Here is a 25,910-nt window from a genome sequence, read left to right as displayed (position 1 = left end):
TCGGTTCAAACATCGCTGAGAAATCGAAGTGAATTCTTTTTTGCCTTTCTCATATAGAAAGGTTATGCAATCACTGTGAAAACCGACTTTTGAACCGAGGCCCGGAGGGCCGAGTATCATATACCATTCGACTCAGTTCGTCGAGTACGCAAAATGTCTGTGTGTGTATGTGTGTGTGTGTGTATGTGTGTGTGTGGGTATGTGTGTGTGTATGTGCGTATGTGTGTATGTAACGTTTTTTTGCACTTACTTTTCTCGGATATGGCTGAACCGATTTTCACAAACTTAGATTCAAATGAAAGGTCTTGTGGTCCCATACAAAATTCCTGAATATTATTTGGATCCGACTTCCGGCTCCGGAATTATGGGGTAAAATGTGCAAAAAATTGTGAAAATAAGTGCACTAACTTTTCTCAGAGATGGCTGAACCGATTTTCACAAACTTAGATTCAAATGAAAGGTCTTGTAGTCCCATACGTAATTCCTGAATTTCATCACAATCCGACTTTCGGATCCGGAAATATAGGGTAAAGTGTGTTAAAAATTTTATACCATCACTGAAAAGAGCGAAAAACCGTAAAAAGTTTTCTAAATCGACCTCAAATCTTTTCCAATTGATAGTTTTTATCAGTAGACGGTCAAACAAATCTATTTCGGTGATTCTTTTAAGAATCGAAGAAAAATAATTTTGAAGAATACCACAGTATTATATACGATAGTATGATTGATATGAGAAAGGCATCATTACAGCAGTAGGTGGATTAAAACAGGTTTTTGGAGTTTTTCTTCACCACTTTCGATGCTTCCGGAACAGGAAAAAGAGAAACCAGTACTGCCGAATCACGTTTTAAGCCCACAAACTAACAAGTCCTGCAAACCAGAACAATTTATGAGACAATTCTATGGGATTTGCACCTGTTTTTGACCATCGTTCGTTAAAAAAAACTAATGAAATCGGTAATTATCCATTTATCACGCTTTAGTTCCGGAACCGGAAGTCGGATCCGGATAATATGTTCTAAAAATTTTTAGGAGACTATAATACCTTTCATTTGAATCTAAGTTTGTGAAAATCGGCAAAGCCATTTGAGAGAGAATTGAGGGCATATTTTTTCTCTAATTTTCACATATTACCGTGTAACTCCGGAACCGGAAATCGGATCCAAATAAACATCAATAGCAGGATATGGGACCATGAGGCCTTTCATTTGAATATAAGTTTGTAAGAATCGGTTAAGCCATCTTTGGAAAAAGTAAGTGCATATTTTTTACATTTTTTTATACATATCATCCCGAATCTCCAGAACCGCAAGTTGGATCGGAATGAAATTCAATAGCAAGCTATGGGACCTTAGACCTTTCATTTGAATCTTAGTTTGTTAGAATCGGCTAAGCCATTTGAGAGAGAATTGAAGGCACATTTTTTTTCTAATTTTCACATATTACCATATAACTCCGGAACCGGAAGTCGGATCCAAATAAAGTCGGATCCAAATAGCAGGCTATGGGACCATGAGACCTTTCATTTGAATATAAGTTTGTAAAAATCGGTTAAGCCATCTCCGAGAAAAGTGAGTGCATATTTTTGTTACACACACACACACACACACACACACACACACAGATATTTTGCTCAGTTCGTCGAGCTGAATCGAATTGTACATGAAATGTATCGGTCGGTTTTCGAAGTGATTGCATAGCCTTTCTATAAAGCTTGCTTCAGATAGAATTGGAACAAAGACAATTGCCTGTATTTCAGTTATTTATTATTGAATTCAAGATTTTTTTTATACAAATGTAGCGTTTTCTTCATACTTTTTAGAAAAAATACGGATAAAATTATTCGTCACGGTTTCGAAGGAATTCTCAAATTTTCCCTGTAACACGGCTCATTAGGCGGCGCACACCTTCTTCGTCCATCGTTTTAGCTATCTTATTCCACCAGGTCGTCATCTGATTGATGTCTTTGACAACCTTTCCCTTTGCCTTGAGTCTCCTCTTCATGATTGGCCAGTATTTCTCAATAGGGCGGAACTGGGGGCAGTTATGTGGATTAAGGTTTTTCGGAACAAACTGGACCCCTTTCTCTGCATACCATTCTTGAACGACTTTGCTGTAATGACAGCTTGCCAAATCTGGCCAAAACTTTACGGGATGGACGTGGGACTGAATGAACGGCAAAATTCGTTTTTGGAGAAACTCTTTTTGGTATAGTTCCAATGTCAACAGCTGCAAATGCACTGCCAAATCATAAATTTTCTTGCAAATTTGTCGGCAAAAACAAATTGAAATTTGGCTGAAACATCCCCCCGAGCCGTTGCCAAGTAAATTTTTTTACCTGGGATTTGCCCGAAGTCAGCCTTGACATAGGCTTCATCGTCCATCAGAAGACACCCGTCGAACTTGGTCAGCACCTGTTTCCGAGCACGAGTTTTGACCACACTATTCTGTTTTATGGTCCGATTTGGCTGTTTGCTAGTTCGATACGACTTGACTCCTTCCCGGAGTCGAGTTCTCCTCACGGTACTATAGGCAGCACCGAATTTTCTGACCAAATCACGGTCCGACAGATTAGGCTTACTCTTAATCGTCTACAAAATCTTACGTCGCAGTTTCCGGTCGACAGTTCTACTTCGACGATTGGCTTGAGGCTTCCGAATCGTCGTCAATGTTTGATAACGCGCCATACGGTATTTTTGGGCAATTTCAGCTGTTTAGCTAGCCTAAATGCAGACCACAATGGATTTTCCAAATAACTGTGCATAATTTTTTTGCCTTCTTTCGTTTTCCATGTTGATTGTTTACAAAGTACAGTCGATTTGCGGAATGTCAAAAATCATACGTGAAGCTGACAAAATTTCCGACACGTGGGCGCTAAGAACTTCCAAATCCGTCCACCAGGAGCGCCACAATATGAGCAAAAGTTTGTTCCAATTCTAAATGAAGCAAGCTTTATGCGAGAGGCAAAAAGAAATTTACGCTAGACGTAAAATTCAAGTAAGCCGTAATATCTTAGGTCATAACACAGTTATTATAGTATCTATTAACATCCAAAAATATTTTTTGTGTTTCTTTCGATATAATTTTTTTATGAAGTTAATGATATTAATTATCTCCACATGCTTTGAATTGTAAATGAGTTTCGACGCTCCTTTTATGTGCATCTATTAAGATGAGTAAAAGGAAGCCATTTGACCGAATTACGTTTATACTATTTGTGTTATATGGGGATTAACATCTCCTGTACATTTTGCTGGGTAGTCATGAAACTGTCTCGTATGCTAAGAGTTGGCTGCAAAATCTGCTAGTGGAACAGAAAATAATGTACACTCAATGCTTGTGTTCGAACTGTATTTGCTCGATTTACAACAAATCAGCGCTTAACAAGGAACACACTAGATCGAAATCTCCGTCACAAATCTCCGTTTCTTGAAAAGCATAAAAACTAAAATTTGGTGCAGAAAATGTGGTACCATTTTTTTACATTGCAAGAGGTGGCAATGCCAATTAATAATTAATGCGTACATTTTTGTTGATTTTTTTTAAATTAAAAATAGTCTATTTCTATTGTAAAATCAAAAAACTACTGAAATGATAAAAATAAATCACCTAATAATTATTTTCTTTTTTTAAAAAAAGATGTGGAATTAAATTAAGAAATATTCAATTTTTGGTAAATCAGGAACCAGAACTATTTGGCTCAAGTGGCACGTAAAAAACATAAATGCACATAAATGGAGCGTCGCAGTTCACGCAAATTTACGTGGAAGAACATTGATTATTGTGTCTAAAACTCCATGACATTCATTGAAATAAAAAAAAGAATTTTGCAGCAACCCATCGCGACTTGAACCGAGAATCATTGGATCGCAAGTTCGTCTGATAATCTACTGAGCCACAGAAGCATGCATCTGCTTGACCGGTGAAAGGTGCATTTAAATTCATTCAGTCGCACCTGCTAGTACAACGCAAGTTACTGTCGAAACCAGTAAAATTCAAGCTCATCTAACATTAAGTCATTACAAATAAAATTTTCCGTCATTTGACAAATTAGGTCTTTATGAATTACCTAGTATGAGGGATTAAGTCACCTGTAGAATTCAATTTTTTTAGAGTGTAGATCGGCCTAAAAACTACACCAATCGGTAACTATTATCAGTGAGCAGCTAAAAAACCGATTCCGGCTATTCCTAGTTCCTAGTTTCCGGTCCCGGAAGCACCGGTAATAGTACGTCATGTTAGTTGGTGGTCGTACGAACCGACTTCGGATTCCGGTGCAAACAATACCTTTGGTTGAAATTGAATACTACAGTGAGAATATGATTGATATGAGAAAGGCCCTTACGTTTTTACCTTCTTTTGCTGGGGTACAAATCTACACCGAAGAAGGCGGTTAAATATTTAAAGTATTACACTGGTACTCTTCTCGCAATTCAGATGAAGTCATCCACCGTATCAAGCATTCCTTGTGATATACGATGACTACTTATCTGAATCCAACCAAAATATGCTCCAACAACCCTTCGGAGAACACGTCTCGCCATACCACTTGAAAGCAACCCCTTTGCTTCCCGACCAGGAACGATTAGCCAGAATCAATTCAACATCACTTCTTATTATTTTCATTAGCACCGTTATTGTTATTTCTAATTAGTATCGTGTTGCTTTTTCTTCCTGTTCGAGCTACCCGTGCGACTGACACTCACGATCCATTTCGTTTGCGAACGTGATATAATTTACTCTGACTTCCCACTTACACGTACGGCTCCATCCTGTGTGCCGACAAGCAGCGACGGTATGCTGGTCATCTGCCGTGGATGATTAGAAAAGGCGACCGAATCTTCTGTATTATATAGAATCTCTCTCTCTCTCTCTCTATCTCTCCCTCTGCTTCGCCTGCACTGTATAAGTATAAGATACTGAACATCCGGCATATCGCACGCTCGGTCTCAGACCCCAAATATCGGTGGATATATAATAGCTTTATACCGAGAGATTCTCACACGGAAACGACGGTGGTTCCCCCGTACAAAGCGGTGAAGCACACTACTGTGGAGAGTGCTTGTAATGATTCCGAGGAGCGGAAGCTCAAAGGAACTTACATAAAGTACTTTGAAGTAGTTAATGGGTACCGGATTCTTGGCAGAATTGTGTACGTTGTGTGTGCGAGCAATGCTGACATTTTATAATTTGTATCAGTATTTAAAAAAAAATTTCTACGAAGTAAATCTTGCATTAAATTAAACTCGCACTTCATTATTTTGCTAGTAATTATTTTAAATTGATTTGACTCTCAACCTTTGCCCCATTTCTGCTGACGAAACGGTCCTGTAATTGTCGTACATTTACATCTTTTACATTTCTTACACTTTTACTCAAGCTACGTCAATCGTTAAACATCTAACAGTAAAAATGAATTAAGGGAATGAGGGTTCCCTTTTCCAAGTAATACTGACGAAAAAAGACGTTTGACGTCATAAATCACGCTCTGGAATCTCCGAGGAACTTTATCTAATACACTACAATCGAAGTAAAGTCACCGATTCGAAAATTTTAGAAAAAGCGTGTTTTATGTTGCACGTTATCACATACTCGCGATAAGACAAGTACTCCAGAAGTGTCGTGAATACAACGCATAACCTTTTCATTGACTTCAAAGCGGCATACGACACAATCGATCGAGAACAGCTATGGCAGATCATGCACGAATACGGTTTCCTGGATAAACTGACGCGATTGGTCAAAGCAACGATGGATTGAGTGATGTGCTACGTCTGAGTATCTGGGACGCTCTCGAGTCCCTTCAAATCTCGGAGAGAGACGGCAAGGTGATGGACTCTCTTGTATCTTGTTCAATATTGCCCTGGAAGGTGTGATTCGAAGAGCGAGGATCGACACGAGTGGCACGATCTTCCGAAAGTCCGTACAACTTTTTGGCTTCGCTGACGATATTGATATTGTAACACGTAACCTTGAGAAGATGACGGACACTTACATCGGAGCTCACTGAAAGCTGAAGCTAGGCGTATCGGACTGGCCATAAATGCGTCGAAAACAAAATACATGAGAGGAAGAGGCTCCAGAGAAGTGACGATATCGAGGTGGTTGACGAGTTCGTGTATTTGGGCTCACTGGTGACCGCCGACAATGACACCAGCAGAGAGATACAGAGACGTATTTTGGCAGGGAATCGTGCATACTTTGGACTCAGAAAAACCCTTCGATCGAGAAAAGTACGCCACCGCACGAAATTGACCATCTACAAAACGCTCATTAGACCGGTTGTTCTCTATGGCCACGAGAACTGGACTATGTTGGCAGGGGACCAACGCGCCCTCAGTGTTTTCGAAAGAAAGGTACTGGGGACCATCTATGGCGGAGTGCAGATGGAAGATGGAACGCGGAGACGCGTATGAATCACGAATTGCAACTGCTGCTAGGAGAACCACCTATCGTACGGACAGCTAAAATCGGACGTCTACGATGGGCTGGGCATGTCGTAAGAATGTCGGACGACAGCCCAGTGAAAATGGTTCTTGAATCTAATCCGACTGGTACAAGAAGAAGAGGAGCGCAGCGAGCAAGGTGGATCGATCAAGTGGAGGGTGATCTCAGAAGCGTCCGTGCCTTGAGTGGCTGGCGACGAGCAGCCATGGACCGAGTTATGTGGAGACGTATTCTTGATACAGCAAAGGACACCCCTGGACTATAGCTGTTAGGTAAGGTAGGTAAGTATGTTGCACCGTAAAGTTCGTTTGAAAACCTATAAAGAACATAATAGAATTGTGAACCTAACTCAATGTCGCCTTTGCCAAGGCTTCGGCCATGGTTCCAAAAACTGTCATATTGGCATACGGTGTATGAATTGTAGTAATTCGCATTCGAAACACGTCCAATGAATGAAACCACTGCAGTGACCCCAAATAAAATTCAACATTAGTTATTTTAATCATTCAATATATTAAGGTGTAGATGTATCATTCTGAAGGCAGTAAATTTCAGCTCAATCACAAGGAGATTCCGGTGTGCTATTGTACCACGGTATAACATTTTCATGAAAACAGAGCGTTGCTGAAGGATTTTTAAGTTAGCGAAACATTAGTAAGTTAGTGGTAAGTTTTTTAATTAATACGGTTGTTATAGGGGAGACCGGGGCCAGTCGGCCGAATTTCGTTTTCAGAATTTCTGTACTCTTTCTGATTGGACTTTTTGATAAACGGTTTACTCTATCATAGAGATACACCTTTCGAGCACATGGGTGATTTTTTTCATTGCTGGCGAAAAAACACAAAAATAGTTATTAACAATGCAATACGGAGAAAAAAATCGGCCAACCAACGTCGGAAGCGGGGTTAAGTTTGCCGAGTTTGAAAATATATGTAAAACACATCAAATGTATTAATAACCTTTTTCCTTAGTTGAAAACAGTTTGTATACCGCTGCCATTTCGCAATGGTTCAGAATCTGTCAATTTGTATGGCTTGGTCCTGTTGATTACACTCTTCTCTAACCACTTGTGCAGTTGTTTATTCGTTTTCATTAGTTTGTTTCGAAATGCGTGGACTTTCAGCAGAACAACGTCGAAAAATTGTCTACAAATGGTGCGCAGAACACTGAGAACAAATAGTGCACAGTCACTGAGAAAGATAGCCAAGGAAGGAGTAAGTGAAAAAGCCGTGCGAAACGCAATCAGGAAGTTCGGTCAGGATAACCTTTGATGATAAACCGAAAACGGGTAAAAAAAAGGTCCTGCTAACCCTCAGATGGATAAACGTATACTGAAGGTGTTGGAGCAAAAGAAGGAGATTTCAGTTCGGGATGTGGCCAAAAAAGTGGGCACTTCGAAGTCAAATGTTCTTCGTGCTAAAGAACGTTTGAATCTTCGAACCTATAAGAATCAGAAACAACAAAAACGTAGTCCGAAACAAGAAGCATCGATCAGTCCGAGGGTTCGAAAGCTGTACAATACGATTCTTGCTGGAAATTTGAACTGCATAATCATGGACGACGAAACCTACGTCAAACTCGATTACAAATCCTTGCCGGGACCACAATATTATACGGTGCGAGAAGGGCAAGTGTTAAACCAGTCCGAGACATCGATTGAAGTCAAAAAATTTGGTAAGAGAGCTATGGTCTGGCCAGCAATTTGTAGCTGCGGTAAGATTTCAAAACCCTTCATCACCACTGCTTCAATGGACAGCGAAATATACATCAAGGAATGTTTACAAAAACGACTTCTACCCATGATTCGAAATGTCACCTTCGTCCCAAAAGACATGAATCCACCAAATTGCCCACAACTTCGACCAATTGAGGAAGGAAAGGCTCATCTTAGGAAACATGTCTCAGCAGCCGAAACCATTCAACAGTTCGAAAAAGATTGGAAAAAAGTGTCAAAACTTGTCGCCAAGAAGTCTGTACGGAATTTAATGAGAAACGTTCGCAAGAAGGTGCGCCAGCTAGTCTACAATGGTTAAGTAGCAAAGCAAAGTCCTGGCATTACATTCCTTTTGTGGAATTTGGCCTTTCTGTTTCAACAGACTTCGCAGCCGATTCTCAGTGTACAGAATCATTGCATGGCTAGTACTATGGATCCTACTGACACTAAGAATCCTTCCAGGTCGGGGCTCGAACATACGACAACTGGCTTGTATCAGGAATCAGAACAAATTGGCTCAAATGGCACGTTCCCCTTGATATTTGGAGATTTGTGCCTTGCCATCAATTTGTTTTTAGCATCATTTTCCCGATATATAAGAGGGAAGGATTGAAAGGAAATGGTAAGGGTTGGACTAGGAGGATGGGAAAAATTGACGACACAAAAACACATAAAAGCAGAAGTAAATTCTGCACCCCTAAGGGATGCTGAACAATCTGCTGAGGATCACATTTAGTGGAAGCAGAAGGAAATTCTGAACCTCTACGAGGTCCCGAACAGTCTGCTGTTAATAAAACCTCCAACCCCCGAGAGGATTTAGAGATCTTACAAAAGCGACACCATTCTGCACTCCCGGAAGAATGCAGAACGACTCGCAGTATGTACGAGCAGAAGTAAATGCGGTACCCCCCAGAGGATGCCAAACAATCTGCCAAACCCTATTTAAGGTTAATACAGAAGGGATTCATTCACTCCAGGAAGAACGATGAACCCTTCTGACTATAGCTCCTTACCACATTGGGTGAGAAACGAGAGAATATCTTTCAATTTTAGCTCCGCATACACAGACTCAACCATGTATGGAGAACCAAAAACCCGGATACGTAGCTGCGTCAATGCGGGACAGTTACATATCAGATGATATGAAGTACCATAATCTCATTCACACAAATCACACGAATAATACTCAGCACGTTGAATAGTAGCCATGTGATAATTGAGTTTGCAATGTCCAGTCAGAGCTCTGACCAGAATACTTCAATGATACTTGGAGAAATGCAGTAGACACTTTGACATTTTCAGATTTAAATCTGGTAGAAATGCTTTTGTCTGAGCGCAAGTTTGCAAGCTGCGCCAGTAGCCGGCATGTTTGGATGCAGCCCAAGAACGTATCTTGTGCTTTATCCAACTAGTTGAAAGTGGTAAAGCTGGTTCAGGACCAACGAAATCATTCGTTGCAATTGCGTAGATTTCTGCTTGAAACACAGTACAGTATCTACCAAGTGAATGAGACTGCTCCAGCCTATTTCACGACAGTAGATACCAGCACCAGCACGACCATTCAACAGAGAACCGTCCGTAAAACAAACTATGTGTTCATCAAGTTGTCGTTCCAGACAACCAGACAACCATTCCTCACGAAGAGGATAGCTCACATTGAATGTTTTGAAAGGAAAACTGCATGTGAGAGTTAGGTCACTAGGAGCGAGTAAATACTCATCCCACGGAACCATTTGAGACCACAAGCGAGTGTGACTGGTAGCATATTCTAATGGGTTACTGTTCCAAAGCCCTGTAACCCTAAGACGGTATGCACAAGATAATGCTTCTTGTTTTAGGAACACATGTAGTGGTTTAATGCACAGTAGCGCCTCTAGAGCAGCAGTAGGAGTTGTCGTGAATGCTCCTGTCATCGCCATTAGGACCATCCTTTGGAGATGATTTAGCTTTGACTGAACTGTCGCGACTTCTCCTTTCTGCCACCATACAAGACATCCATATGCTAAAATTGGTCTAACGATAGTTGTGTAGATCCAATGAATATATCTGGGTTTGAGTCCCCATGATTTTCCAAAAGCTCGTCTGCATTGGCCGAAAGCCATGCAAGCTCTTTTAATCCTGAAATCAATGTGAGCAGACCAATTCAGTTTTGAGTCAAGAATAACCCCGACGTATTTAACTTGATCGACCACAGTGACCCCTGAACCAAAGAACTGCAACGGACGAGCTCCTGTAATTATCCTACGATGAGTGAAAAGCACCATTGATGTTTTGCCCGGATTTACAGATAATCCAAACCTGACAACACCATTGTTCAACAGATCGCAGGGCTTGCTGCATTAAATCAAAGAGAGTGTTAATGCTTATACCGGTCATCAATATATGATAATCGTCGGCAAAACCATAAGTCGGAAATCCAAGGTTATTAAGTTTCCTTAACAAACTATCAGCGACTAGGTTCCATAAAAGTGGGGATAGTACACCACCTTGAGGACACCCACAGACACTCAGCTTTCTAATCTCTGGCCTGCCGAAGCGATGATCAAAGAAGTTGATTGCTAAGCATTGCGTGTATCCAGTAAGGGAAAAACCCAAGATATTCCGTTCACGACTGCAATGTTTAACCTCCTGCAGCCATTCAGCCATCGGCACGGAAATACACCTTGACTTAGGAGTTCCTATTTTTGTGGCCTTTTACGACATGGAATAGGAAACCAGTGGATCAATTCTTGGTAAAAAATAATTCCGCCGGATGCCACACGGCTTGTTGTTGTAGTCTAATATTATCAGTACATCGAATAAAATTTAAATATTTAAATATTATTTAAATATTGTGAATTATTTACAGCGAAATTAAAGTGCGTCCATACTTTCTGGGACAGTCTTTAGAAGGAGGGGCTTTTGAAAATAAATTTTCATCTCCCTTTTTTTTTAAAGCAACCCAGATAAAAATTATGAATTTTACAGGTGACATAATTCTTCAAACGACACAATTCGTATTTACTGTACTTCTCAAATGACACAATATTCCATTTGTACAGAAATTTACTTTTCACTCGGCTAGCAAGTGAGACTGTATGAATTTATATGCACGATTTACCAGCCAAGCAGATATGTGCTTCTGTGACTCAATCGACTAGCTGGTGTGCTTTGTGATCTAATGTAAAATCATAAAAAAATTTCGAATTGTGAAGAGGGTGGTAAGAATTTCAAGGTCGTAGTAGATAGTATTGTTATTGTTAATTTGAATGCAACGCAATTTTCTTTAAATTATTTCCAAAAATCTGGTTCCTTTTTGCCGGGAAATTCAAAAAACTAAGGGAAAATAATCTTTATGTACCTATGAATGCGAGTGTATTTACGGTCTCAGCATAACTACGAACCAACTAAACGTATCGCTACCAAGTTTGGCACGTGTACCAAAGGTGGGAATCGAAATTTTTTGAAAAGCACAACTACTTTCTACACTACTCAGGGCTATCATGGAAGAGATCTGTAGTAACTGCACTGACAAAAAGGTTAAAGTTAAATCAAAATAGATTACAAGGTTATTTTGAGCAAGTGCCCCGAACATGGAAAGTGTAAGGGAAAATTGATCGGGTTTTACGAAAAATTGGTACTTCTTTACGAGTACAGCATATTTCTAGCAACTAAGTGAGGTTCACAAAAAATTCATAAGAGGGAGGGGAAATAAGTATTCTCAACATTGATCTGAATTGACGAAATTATACGATCAAGGTACATTTTTATGTAAACTGTCAACTCAAGGTGATATAAATAAGTTTACAACAATATTTGTATAAACTAAATCGTTATTCTATAGGTTTTCCTTCCCGGTTAATGACCAAAATGGTAAAAGCCGGGGTAAAATAAATTATATAAAAAAGTTATGCTATAGTACGAATGTAGTTAAACAGCCTTTCGTTATAAAATAATAATTATCAGATGGAAAACTTTGAGCAGTTACGTGGAAATAATGATGTCATAAATTTTTTATAAAGAACAGGGAGTAGTAAATGTTTATAGACATGGAAGCCAAAGGTATTGTAGATCGAATGTGACGAGAAGTATAAGTATAGAATGATCAGAGTATACCAATTAAAGGCTGAGGGCAGTGTGTTTTAGAGCGTTTTAAAGTGCTATTTTCACGCTTCCAATCTGATTTTCTCAGAAACGTTGACGAATATCAAAAAACCCAACTGATAATCCCTTAGAAAATTAGTTTAGATTATTCTGTTAAAATTTTAGAATGATTGTTTGACTTTAGCGGTCGGGAAAGTCCTTTTTCTGAAGGAAGAATTGCATAACTGAAAACGGCAACTTTGTTCATTGAATATCTCGCCTTCAAAAGCATGGATCAAAGATCTATCCTGACAATGTCTAGATAATTTAGTCTAGATGCAATTAGTGCATAAAAACATATATTTTGTCGCGATAAAAATTAAGTGAATGATAGTTTTATAATGGTAAGTCCATTTCTATGGCGGCACCATTTTTTTCTGCTCTTGTATCCTGGTAACGTAACGAAACATGAGAGAGAAATAAAATCGGCTCAGCAAGGCTGCCAAACAAGCGGTAGCTTTATTGGATTTTATGTGATGTAGTCGAACTTGTAACCGAAAATATCAAAACTTTCTTGGCCACCCGGCCACATCGAGAGTCTTTTTACACATTTACGAGAGCATGGAGAGAAATGTAATACGCAGAGCGAGCCACACGGTTTTACGCTAACAACTGGCCTCAGCCCTTAAGGTAGCGCTTCGCCGTGGTCACGGGAGTTCGCTGCCTATCCCGGGGTTTCACGCACTTTACCCAAAATTGTGAGAAAACGGGAAAGAAAACGGAAATTCCAAGAACATACGATTCTAGATAATTAATTTTTCTATCGATTCGTATATAAATTGTGCCTAATAAACATATTTATCGAAAGATTTCGTGCGAGTTATAAAAATAAATGAATTTTTCCTTATTCTTTCGCACGCACACAATGTCAACGCATGCATTGGGGTGTGCAAAATGCTACATGCGGTAGACGCTAACAACATTTCTTTTGTTTTCGTTGTCCGTTCTCTCTGCGTAAACGTTGAATATAGATGAGTAGAAAATGTAAGTAAGTGTTACTACTTTGTAAAATAATTTCTATTCATGTTTCAGTAGAACCAGAAATCAGTAATGATTTTCATCGCTACTAGCTTTGACGCTTTGTTGAAAACGTAGCACATCCCTACATATGCGAGTTGTTTATAGCGAGAAAAGGAAAAAAGAAAACCAAATTTTAACAAAACTCGCACGAAATCTCGCGAAAGGAAAGCTTTCTAACTGATATTTTTCGCCAAATGCATAGTAAAATCATTTACCTACAATCGTATGTTTTTGATTTTTCGTGAATCGGGTTAGTATTTTAGAAATTTGAAATTTAGGGTGAAATTTCGGCGACAAAGCAAGAGGAAGCAGTGAGTTGTCTTGCTTCGACCTGACCACGGCGAAGCGCTACCTTAAAGCTTCAAATCGTTTTATGGCACGCAACAACCTACCTCTAGCATGCTACGAGTAGGACTGAAACGTTGGCTTCAATTTCGCTTCTATTTATAGATTCGCGCGCTTCTAACAGCTTCGCTTTTGCATCGATTGACCAATCAGAGCGATGCGACCTTTGATATATCGCTTAATCCTTCAAACCAGTCGTCTATGGCAGGGAAATGCCGGAGATTTTTAGTAGACAAAATAGGACTCTGCTCGCTACTAATCAAAATTTCAATCATATATAATTGAAAATACGTGGCTTGATACATTCAAATCGAAACGTAGAAATATTTCCTATCAAATGATGAAATAATATTAATAATTGATACAAAATGGACGGAGCTGTAAGTGTTTAAAACCTGACCACATTTCTACGTATAGTTTTTCTTGAGTTTCTGATTTGCACCCCTATATAGAAAATAAAGATGTGTTCCACATCAAAAATCACTGAATAGCAGAAGCAATGGTAATAACCAAATCATGTATATAATAGGACTGAAAATTCACCACTTGTTATTGAATACAAAACTAAAGTCCCTCTCTATGGTAAGTTCAAATCCGGTAAACAACAAAGAACTTCATTAATTTCATCAATCAAAGTTTATTGTATTACTATTCATTGGACCTCGATGCTCGCAAATTCGGTCACAGTCACCGACGTAAAGCAGTGCTAATTCGTTCTATATTGCCAAAACCGCGTCATTATTGGCGGATGTAAAGATGTAATAATTACTCACAAATTCCATTCACATCGTTATCACATTCCCAAAGTTGCTGCTCAGCTTGGCAGCAACCTGCCGAGCTCACCGTCTACCGACTAATCGAAGCACCGGGAACTCTTTCGCATGGCTGCCGAGAAGCGCCAGCAAACTGCTCTTGAAGGAGAAAGCAACAAATGGAAGAAGGAACTGCCGCTTGTTATGTCATTATTCTGACTAAATGTAATTTGCCTCAACTGCTGTTTATCACTTGCTCAGTGTGCCGTCGCCGTCGTCATCGCCATCATCATCATCATCATCATCATCGGTAGGTAGCTTCTTGGTTGGTTTGTCGTCTCAGCGAGTCGCATCGCGGAAGGTGTCGCCACATTTGCCACACCAGGCGTGCAAAAGAGAAGAGTTCCAGGACTTATGGTCCAAAAAATACACCTTCCGCTGGCTGTTGGTTGATACGATGTGGTGCGAAAGATGAGACTATACGGAACGACGCTGGAAGATAAGTTTAATGACAGCACTGTTTCCGTCAGTGATGGCAGGAAAATTTTCAATTAGTCATACTTGAGAACCACGTTGTTGAGAATATGGCCTGAAGCAAAATATCCTACACCGCTAGACGAATTGTCAGTTTTTTTTTTATTTTTAATTTTTCATGTTACCTGAAAGAATGCTAGCGAAAACAAATCCGTTTTCAACGATTGACCTCTTCTGGCAGCACAGCAGTCACGATAAGTTAGTTCTTCAAAAGAAATTTCTCGCTAGCGAAAAGACAAATTGTCAAAGCACTTGCCGTCGCTACTTCCTTCAGCTACCGTTTGGTTTGTGGGAACGGAACGATAGTCGAACTGTGTAACCGAACAGCTTTGCTTCCTACCGCATTTCCTCGACTTTTCGGTTCTGGTCGAAAACTGAAAAGTGGGGCCTGAGACTTAGCTTCACTCTCAGGATGCGAATGAAAAAGGGAAGTGAAGATGTTTGTTTCCATCCTCTTTCTATATAGATCTCATTTTTCAGCTCGTAAATTACTAATTAGGTTGTAATATAATTTTAATGCGAAATCATAAGGACTTAATTGGCTGTCGTTATGGAACGTGTCCGGATGAAAATTTTCACGCGGAGACACCCAAGTGCAAATAGAATCTGACGGTTTGCCGCTGCGACATTTTGCCGCTGTGGACGGGAAAGTTTTCCGGAAAGTTGTGGACTAATGAGGAATGATAAATGTTTGATTTTGGTTCGGCCCTAAAATAAGCGAACAAAAACATGTTCATAGATCAGCATTCCGCACAGTTCCTGCAACTGCACAATCTTCGAAGGTACCCAACCGTGGAAAACCAAGCCAAGCAACAACATTTTGAATACGAAACTGCAATTATACTACGAATGACATTCCGCCCTATTCACCGCTCAATTCAACGGAAAATTCTTTTCTTTCCTGCAGTCTCAAAAGAATGTTTCCACCGACCGAATAAATTATACACATACATGGGCGCTGTGAAAAGCTCGCCACCCTCGAAAGAAGGAAAATGAAAATTTACTTTTCCCATACTGCCCTTTCAGTGAACCGTGGGCACGAGGGGTTCCTGCATGGGCATTAACGAGTATGTTAAATCCGATGCAGATAGACTCTGCAGAGACCGGAGAGACCGAGTTTGAGCAAAAAAAAACAAAAAAAGGACACTTCGCAAAATGTGCTGTTTACCACAAACGTACAAACTATGAGTTTACGCCCCTTGAAGTAATCTTTCAGCTGGAAGTAAACCTGGTAAAAACGGATAGTAAAAGTTATCGATCATGAATCGAAGTTGGTACATAATTGAGTTCCATTAAAACTGAAAATGGAAAGCGTCGTTAATCTGATAATAATGATTATTTATTTATTTCTATCGTACGGCTAGCTTCCCCTACAGATTGTTAAAACCAGAAAACCCAACGAGGCAAACCCATTCTGATTAACAGTCAAGGTTCCCTGCAATGGTTTGCCCCCTAACGGTGTGGAGTGACATTCTGTGTTCTTCCTTTTCATTCATCCATCTATTTCTTTTTCCACCGAGTCTTTGTTACTCATTTCTATTCACCAGCTATTGTACGGAGCAGCCCACCTCAGCTGTGCTCATTTCCGCCCACTTACTCTACCGATCCGTAGGTCCTCGAATATGCCGCTTCAAAATAACCTAACCATGTACCTCAATGGTACTAGGATGTGCCGTGTAGCATGGATCAAAATAAGCAAGCACGAAACTGTCAAGACGTGCAGCACTCATACGAAGATGTTGCCACCGCAGTGATAGGTTTAGATATAAAACTAATGATGTAATTACTGTGAACTATGCCTCGTCTGTACACAGGATCTATTATCAGCGTAGTTCGACACCTCATGTCATTACTCGCTATTGTATATTTTGCGAAAAACACGTGCTCTACTAAGCTCGGTGTACTACCGGTATACTATTTCTTAATTACTTCGGCATATCATAACTTTGTGACAAACGTCAAAGAATGAAATATGCTAGTCCAAGTACAATTGGCTGTAATTGGAACGGGTGATTAGTGAGATTGCATTCGTATAATGATGATGATATTCTATTGACTTTTCTTAAATTTACGACATTGCTCGATCCTTGTCGATATACAATGTTTATTATACGCACAGAAGGTAGTTGACCTAAAATTCACGAGGCGGGCTTGTACTTTAGCTTTGTATAACGTTAATCCCAGAGAATGGAAATGGCATCCCCTTTCCCCGAATGTTACAATCAACATTCTTAAAAGTAGAAACAAATCCTTTTTCAATCATTCGTACATAATTCTACGCGTTTCGAAATGTTGAAATGTTCGAACACCATTTTTACAAATGAGCACAATGAGATATGATTTGGAGAAAAAGGGTATATTGATGTTATGAAATCACACCATGCATAATAGCCATGATATCATAAAAGCTCAGTTCGTCCGCATTTCTTATAGGTGATCAATTTTAATTGGCGACTCGTTTGTTTCGGTAAAATACAGGTGTTCCCACAAAAAATTTCGAATTTAAAAATGCAATAGTAAAAAAACGGTTTGATAGATTTCAACGTTACATTTATTTGAAAAGTTGATTCATGAAATTTTTATGAAAAATCATTTCGTTCAAATGACCTCCACGGCTGGCTTGGCAGTAGCCAATCCGATCCAACCAATTTTTGAGTACATTGTCTATTGTTTCTGGCCTTGTGTCATCTATAGCAACTTGAATTTCGTTTCTGGATGGTTGATGTAACATTTATCTTCAACCACTTCCCAAATAAAATATTCCAGCGGCGTCAAATCGCAGCTTCTCGGAGGCCAATTCACATTACCATTTCTGCTGATTATTCGATTTTCAAAGTTTGTTCGTTAAACATCGATCGCCGTATGGCACGTGGTGTCGTCCTGTTGAAACCAAACATCTTCAATGAATAAATTTCATGAGTCAAACTTTCAAATAAATGTTTAATCATTGAGATCTATCAAACCGTTTTTTCTATTATTTCCTTTATAAATCCGAAATTTTTTATAGGTCCCAACACTAAAATTGTGTTTACCAGCTCGGTTTTTTTTTCTACGAAAACTTTCGGTTAACATAAAAAATAACCGAATTTCCGTTCAATACCGAGTGAACAGTTGTACGCATTCTGTTGAACAGATTTTTGTAAATAAAAATACAATCTATACAGTAAATCTGAAGTGTTTCCGATTACGGTAGAAAAAATCCACCGAAAATTGTAAAACCAACTCTTATGGTAAAATGTAGCGGAATGCGCGCGTCGCATATGTCGAGCCGTAATTGGTTTTTGAAATGTATAAACGGTTACTGTTCCGTTCCACGGAGATGGTTTTAGAACTGAAAAGTAGTGTTTGTAGCAGAATTTTAGAAAGCATCTGAAAATGCAACTCAAAATTATAAAACTTTAACCAAAACAACCGAAATTTGAAAAAGATTCTTTATTGCTTGCGCGCTGCTGTTTCGTATTGAGATGGTGTGAGAAATGCACGATGGGCACGGTGGCATTTTATCGTGACAAAAATTACATATCAAATATTGACACGAATTTATGCAGCAATGAAAGTCAATTAGAATGGAATATATTGGCAGTAATTCCAGTTAATTAATCTATTTTAACCGTGTTTTATTCGATAATAAAATTCGAACGCGCTCTATCATGCTTGTCAAGGGAATGCTTCTACATAAATTTCATCTCAGTGGCGTGAAGGATCTGATAAACTACTGTCAAAGATACCGAAATTACTTGAATGTTTTCTTGTCTTCAATCGTTGTTTTGAAGGAGAATCCAAGCTTGCTACTAAACTCAGACATATACCTGGTAAGCAAGTTAGTCAATACATATACATATAACCTCATATTAGTCAATCATAATCACTCATGATTCATAGTTCTAGTGTAATAGTAATCTCTAACAATAACTATTGAATTAGGGTATATTCAAAGTGAGAAGGATTCAAAAATCTATTTCGAATCCATGAGTCTTTTTTACAAGCCAACATAACGAGCGGTAAGCCCACTGCGCTCAATGACTGAAAAAATTACTGGTTTCTATGTGTCGGTTTTTCTTGTTATGCTTTGTGCGACGATTCGGTCAGCTCAATCGGTTAAAAGGCTATATAGCAGGATAAGCATGTGAAATCTGCCCTCAAAGGGAATTCATATTGTTATACCACATTCGAAAGGTCATAGACTGTAAACAATTTTCTCAAAGTTTAAACCATTTAACTGCCATATTGACGAAGCCAGGGTGGTTCTATTGATTTTTATTTTATTTGATTTTTGAAGAAACTGTTCCTCCGAAAAATTTAAAAAACAAAATCAGGTATGTTTAAGGCATTATGGGGATGCTTTACATTTTTTTCAAAATTTTTGAATGTGTATTTCTTCCATTAAATAATAATAGAAAATTTTGAAACATATTTTTTCCCTTTTCCAATTTTTGCACCACCCGGGATTTTTTAGTGATAAATTAAGAATTTTTGGACATGTTAAAGTGGTATGTTTTCATATTTTTAAAAAAATGTGGACGACCAAAATATTTAATTTTTTCTACAAAATAATTAGAAGTCGACCATGCGTCCTCATCAAGTTCTGTTAAAAGGAAACGCATGGTGCTTTGTTATAGTAGTTTATGCCACTAAAGCGCAGGGCTTAGAAATCAAAGTAACGAAAAGGAGGAAATGAGTTTCAACCTTTGCATTATACATACACGATCATACTTCGGGTACATCCTAGAAAGCTACAAAGTAAGATCTTACTGGTATGTGGTTCATATAAGAATGGTAGTAATATATGAACGTTGCGAGTATCACACATATGGAATTCGGTTACGGCAGTTAAGAACTAGATCGGGTGACTGTATATAATTCGATGATTCGATAGTGTTTCATTTTGTTTCATCTCAAAGAAATTTTTTTTTTGAAAAAATCAACTTTCTGGGACTTTTGATATTTTTTCTAAGTACCAAAAAGTCGATTTTTAAAAAAAAAAATTTTTCGAGATGACACTAAATCTCGACGTTTCATGCAATTCTAAGCCTTTTGGCATCAAAATTTTTTTTTCGATTTCGAAAATTTCATGTACTTTGGTGATTTGGTGATTTTTCAAGATATATGAAAATTCCAGTAAGTGGACTAAGAAGGCTTTTTGCCTTTCTCTATAGAAAGGTATTAGAATTGCTGGAAAAACCGACTTTCGAACGGAACCTCGGAGACCCATAGTGTTATATACCATTCGACTCAGTTCGTCGAGATCGGAAAATGTCTGTGTGTGTGTATGTGTGTGCACTTTTCGAAGATATTTGAACGCGCTCGATTTTCTCAGAGATGGCTGAACCGATTTGAACAAACTTGCGCTCGTTTGAAAGCTACTGTCGGGCCATTGATCAAGTTCGAAGATCAAATGGCTGTGACTTTTGGTTCCAGATATATGATTGTATAAGTGACGTAACCGACAAAACACGTTGATTTTTACCGCTCTTATATATATAAGGGTGCCAAAATTTTGGGATCACCTCTATTTTCGTTAAGTTCTAGTGCTCAAAAGTTTAAGCACCTCGAAAAAAGCCTTCATGCAAAATTTGATCTAAATCGGACATGCTTAAGGGGTGCGCCTGGTGGTAAAGGTTTGACAATTTTCGATCTTGAAAAAGCACCATTGGGGGGAGTACACGAAATTTCCAAAATCGAAAATTTTTTTTGATGCCAAAACTCTTAAAACTGCATAAAACATCGAAATTTAGTGTCATCTCAAAAAAAAATTTAGTATCCGAACATATTTAATAAAAGTAATAAAATATAGTAATATAGTAATAGTAATAAAATATAATAAAAGTAATAAAAATTAATAAAAGAAATATTTTTTCATGAATTAATTGGTGTCAAAAATGAGCCAAAATTAGTGTAAGAAATTATTTCAAAAAAAAAAGATAAAAAATTCACGAGACTGCTTCGAAGCTCTATAGTTTACACATATTTTATTTGCAGCAGATAAAAAAGCAGTTACAGGTAAAATAGGAGTGATTTATTGAAATTTTCGATAACCATGCTGAAGTTTATCAATGCAGAAAATTTTCGGGCTTTCTTCGCTTACATTTAACTTTTAGTATTGATCATAAATTGGAAAAAGTATTGTTTCAAGAAATTGTATAAAATTTCCGGTTCAAGATAGGTATGTTACTGAAATTACCAAATCATTCGTTAGTTTATTTGAGTTAAAATAGCCGAAATGATCGGTAATGATTTGACAGATCATTAGAATTTGCATTATCGATTTACATGCTCTGTTACCGATTCTGTTACCGATCAGTCAATAGGTGAAAAATTACCGAATTCCGACAAATTTGTTTAGTATGTATGTACTTTTTCTGGTTTCATTTCTATTGGTATCCTGAATTATGTTTTGCCTTTCTCGTATAGAAAGATTATACAATAGTTGTGAAAACCGACTTTTCAACTAAGGTCCGAAGGGCCGAGTGTCTTATACCATTCGATTCAGTTCGTCGAGCACGCACGCCGGAATTATGGGGTAAAATGTGCAAAAAAAATATGCAAAAATTTTATATTTCATCTCATTTACCACTTTCCTTAGAGATGGCTGGAATACTCACAAACTTAGATTGAGGTTAAATGGTACTATAAAAAAAATGCAAGTAGTAATTTGAAGGAAAAAATCTATTATTTTTTATCTTTTATACCACCAAATTTATGCTAGGTGCACAAACCAATTATGATTTTTTCCTCCCTTTATGGACTACTTTGGCCGACGGTGAGGGTTACAAGGCTCCACACTTTCCATAGCGGACGAACTAGGCTATGGTGCCCAAATGAACACTAGTAACGAACGAGGAAACCCTCCAGCATGTAACCCAAGCGACAGATTCCTTTACGGTTATTAATTTGCAACGAAAGATACGAGTATCTTTTATTGCAAGTTCATCAGGGAGTTTGTCACTTGGGCAGGAAATGTGCTTCACCCGGTAACCAGTCAACCATTGGGTCGTGCGTCTGTATCGTATTGGTATTTTGTCATCCTATCAACTGCTTCTGTGTCTTAAATTTTCTCGTCGATGAAACTTTGGAAAATTTCGCATTGTATCCGCTTCGGTCTTGGCCCTGCTTTCCTATATAGTCTTTTACCATATGATAAAAAAAGAACCGGAATTTTCATTTTAAAATTCCTGCGTTTGTCCAATCGGTAAACTTTTATTCTCTCAACGTTGGCAACACTTTTATACACATTCTGTCAAATTTTGACGCATATCGTACGATTAGTTTTTGTTTGGCGTCTATACAAAGAAGTTGGAAAATTTTCGTGTGGCGATTTTTATAATATATGAAAAATTAGAACAACGTGCGTGCATCAAATTTTGTGTTGCAAAAGGATTTAAGTGTTCCGAAACGTTGAAAATGTTAGAATTGACCTTTGGTGAATCTTGTCTAGGAAAAACACAGGCATACGAGTGGTATATACGCTTCAAAGGTGGATCATGATGAGATCCCTGGTCGCCCAACAACATCTGTTACTGAAGAAAACATTGAATCGGCGAAGCAAATCGTGTTGCAAAATCGTTCTGTACCGATTAGAGAGATTGCTGTGTTGTTGGGCATCTCTTATGGATCAGCCGAACACATTTTAACTGATGTTTTGGGTTTAAAACGCGTCGATTCTCGGCTGGTGCCAAAAAAGCTGAATTTCATTCAAAAAGAGCGTCGTGTTGATGTGGCCCGTATTCATCGAATGCATCATAACTGGTGATGAGGTGTGGATCTATGAATATGAAGTCGAAACCGCACAACAATCGACCGAATGGCGCTTCGAAGGCGAGCCGTTGTTCTAAATTTTCATCCATTATAAAAATCGCCACACGAAAATTTTTCAACTTCTTTGTATAGACGCCAAACAAAAACTAATCGTACGATATGCGTCAAAATTTGACAGAATGTGTATAAAAGTGTTGCCAACGTTGAGAGAATAAAAGTTTACCGATTGGACAAGCGCGGGAATTTTAAAATGAAAATTCCGGTTCTTTTTTGATCATTACCAAAAATCTCACGAAATTTTGTATTTTGGAGTTTTCTGTGATTATGCACGCATTCAAGAATGTTCGTCTATCAACCGACTAAATTTACTTTCAGCTAAAATTTCAAAAATTTTATATTTACCAAAAATCTAAAAAAAATCGATATTTTCAAAAAATTTTTTAAAATTGAAGAAGTTTTTGGCTCTTACGTGGATTTGACGTAAGTGCACGTTTAAGAAATTTTGTTTACCAACTCAATGAACGTGTAGAATTTTAGGAGAAAAATCTTATATTTACATTTCGTTTTCTTGTAAAAAAGTAAGGGTGTGTAATGTCAGAGACATAACTAGATGTTGTGAATACGAATGAAATTGAAACGCTTCCTTTTACTTTGGAATAACAATTAGTTGATCAATTGCTTCCGACAATTCGAAGCGATGCACCTAAACAGAGTCGATACTATGCATTTTATATAGCAAATCAACAGAAAGTTCCTACGACAACTACGAACTACCACTAGTTGAAAAAAATGGTCGAATATGTTATAGTGACGTAAAATTTCGCATTATTCTTTGGGAATATTATTGATAAACAATCTCACACAGTTGAAATTATAATCTGAAATTCCTGATCATATTTTTGATAAAATGTATAAAGAATTATGTTGCTGCGTTTAGTACAAGTCGAGATATTCACTATTAACTTCAGCCCATTCTTCCACATGTCGAATTTTGAAAAGGCATATAAAGTAAGTCGTATTCATCATATTCGACCATATTTCACCGCAATTAGCATTAGCATTAAGTTCGGACTGTTACCTGGTTTCAATATGTATACATTCACAAAAATAATGGTTCGGGATGGTGGAGTGGCTCAATTCTACGCGTACCAGCTTGACAACATATACTGGAACGGATCAGACTTAACACCAATATATCAAGTATATAATCAAAAATCCATTTGAAATTTTTCGCAGATCGTTTGACACAAGCACTTCTTGGAAAATTTGTTGAATTCCTTCTTCCGAAAACTCTACGAAATATCCAGGCGGTGTTCGTTTTGATGTACGTAATTTTACCTGTTTCTGAGTTCAATCGATTGATGTACACACAAGCTTGGATGTTTTTTTAGCATTCCTCGTTTAGTTCCTAGTACTGTTAAGATTTGAAAATGTAAGCAAAAATATCTAGTTTTTATTAGATTTTTAGTATATATAAAATGATTTTTTTCTACAAATTTTAGCTAATACCAAATTCGATCTACATAAAAGATCATAGATGTTTGTTCTACATTTTCCAATATATTATATTCGAAGACTTCCACGAAAATGTTGATTTTTTTGCGATTTTGATGTAAATATAAGATTTCACTCCTAAAATTTTACACTTTTCTAAGTTCATTGAATGATAAGCAAATGTTCTTAGACGTGCACTTACGACAAATCCACGTAAGTGTCTACAACTTCTTCAATTTTAAAAACTTCTGTGAAAATATCGATTTTTTTGAGATTTTTGGTAAATGTAAAATATATCAACTATTTCACTCTTGGAATTCTAGCTGAAAGGAAATTTATTCGGTTGATACACGATCATTCTTGAATGCGTGCTTAGCTAAATCACAAAAAACTCTAAGATTCAAAAATTTCTGTAAAAATACAAAAAATCGTGACATTTTTAGTAAATATGATAAATTTTTTTGTTCAAATTTTTTTTGAAGCAATATTCAATCGATTGGTGATCAACAATGCCTCAATGTTCGATATGAATTTCATGCTGTGTCAAACAGGTTTAATTTTATTTTAATTTTAAAATTTCTGTGAAATATCTAAATCATATACCAATCGATTCAGCTCGACGAACTGAGCAAATGTCCGTGTGTGTGTGTGTGTGTGTGTGTGTGTATGTGTGTGTGTGTGTGTGTGTGTGTGTGTGTGTGTGTGTGTGTGTTGTGTGTGTATGTATGTGTGTGTGTGTCTGTATGTGTGTTGTCAACTAAGAGGTCGAGATCTCAGAGATGGCTGGACCGATTTTTATCAAACTAGTCGCAAATGAAAGGTCTCCTCGTCACCCAGAACGCTATTGAATGGTTTTGAGATCGAATGTTTACTTTTTGAGTTAGAGGAAGTTTTATGTCAAAATTTTCAGTTTTTTGACAGTATCTGTCACATTTGACCTTGAAAACAGAATATGTTTCTATACTTAGATTCCACACGGTAATAGCTATCCAACAAGCCATAGATTGTTAAAATCCGTCCATTTTCAACGGAAATATCGACATTTTTGTGTAAGCGACTTTTCTCCCTATTCCAGCAGTAGGAGTTTTGAGCATTGTATGACAAAGCAATGCTTGGGAGCAACGTGAAACACTTTTTGTACTGTTACATACAATTGTTTCTAAGTACCAAAAAGACTGTGCACAGCATACTTTTTCAAGAAATTTTTCCTCGGACCGATTTTAGCACGGTTCGTTTTTGGCAACATAATCGTTCTAATATGTAAACCAGATGATGGCAGAATTTTCGAGTTGAAAGCAATTCCATAATTATATTGTTTTAAACTAATTACAGCAATAAATGCTGGAAAAACATACCCCCATATACCTTTCGAATCAGTTCGTCGAGATCAGCAAATGCGTGTGTGACAAATAATTTCACTCAATTTTCTCGGAGATGGCTACTCTACAAACTCAGATTCATATGAAAAGTCGTATATTCCCAAACAAGGTTCCTGAATTACGTTTGGATCCGACTTCTGATTGCGGAATCACAGGATGATATGTGAAACGAAATTAAAATAATGCAATTCATTTTTCTCGTAGATGGCTGAACCGATCTAAGATTCAAATGAGAGGTCTTAAAATCCTATAAAACAACTTACGGTTCAGTCAGATTCGACTTCTGGTTTAGGAGATACAGGGTGATTAGTATAAAAATGTCCATTTCACATAAGTTAATCAGTTTTA

General features: G+C 37.8%; 1 protein-coding gene across 1 annotated transcript in view; it reads left to right on the top strand.

Annotated features, from left to right (window-relative positions):
* Positions 1–25,910, top strand: part of LOC131428719 (uncharacterized) — a 372,507-nt gene that overhangs the window by 270,930 nt on the left and 75,667 nt on the right. The gene's annotated exons all lie outside the window — the stretch shown is intronic.

This window comes from Malaya genurostris, chromosome 2, assembly GCF_030247185.1.
Source record: "Malaya genurostris strain Urasoe2022 chromosome 2, Malgen_1.1, whole genome shotgun sequence".
NCBI classification, from domain to species: Eukaryota; Metazoa; Arthropoda; class Insecta; order Diptera; family Culicidae; genus Malaya; species Malaya genurostris.
Note: the sequence above shows the minus strand (reverse complement) of the source record. Positions and strands in the feature narration are given on the sequence as shown.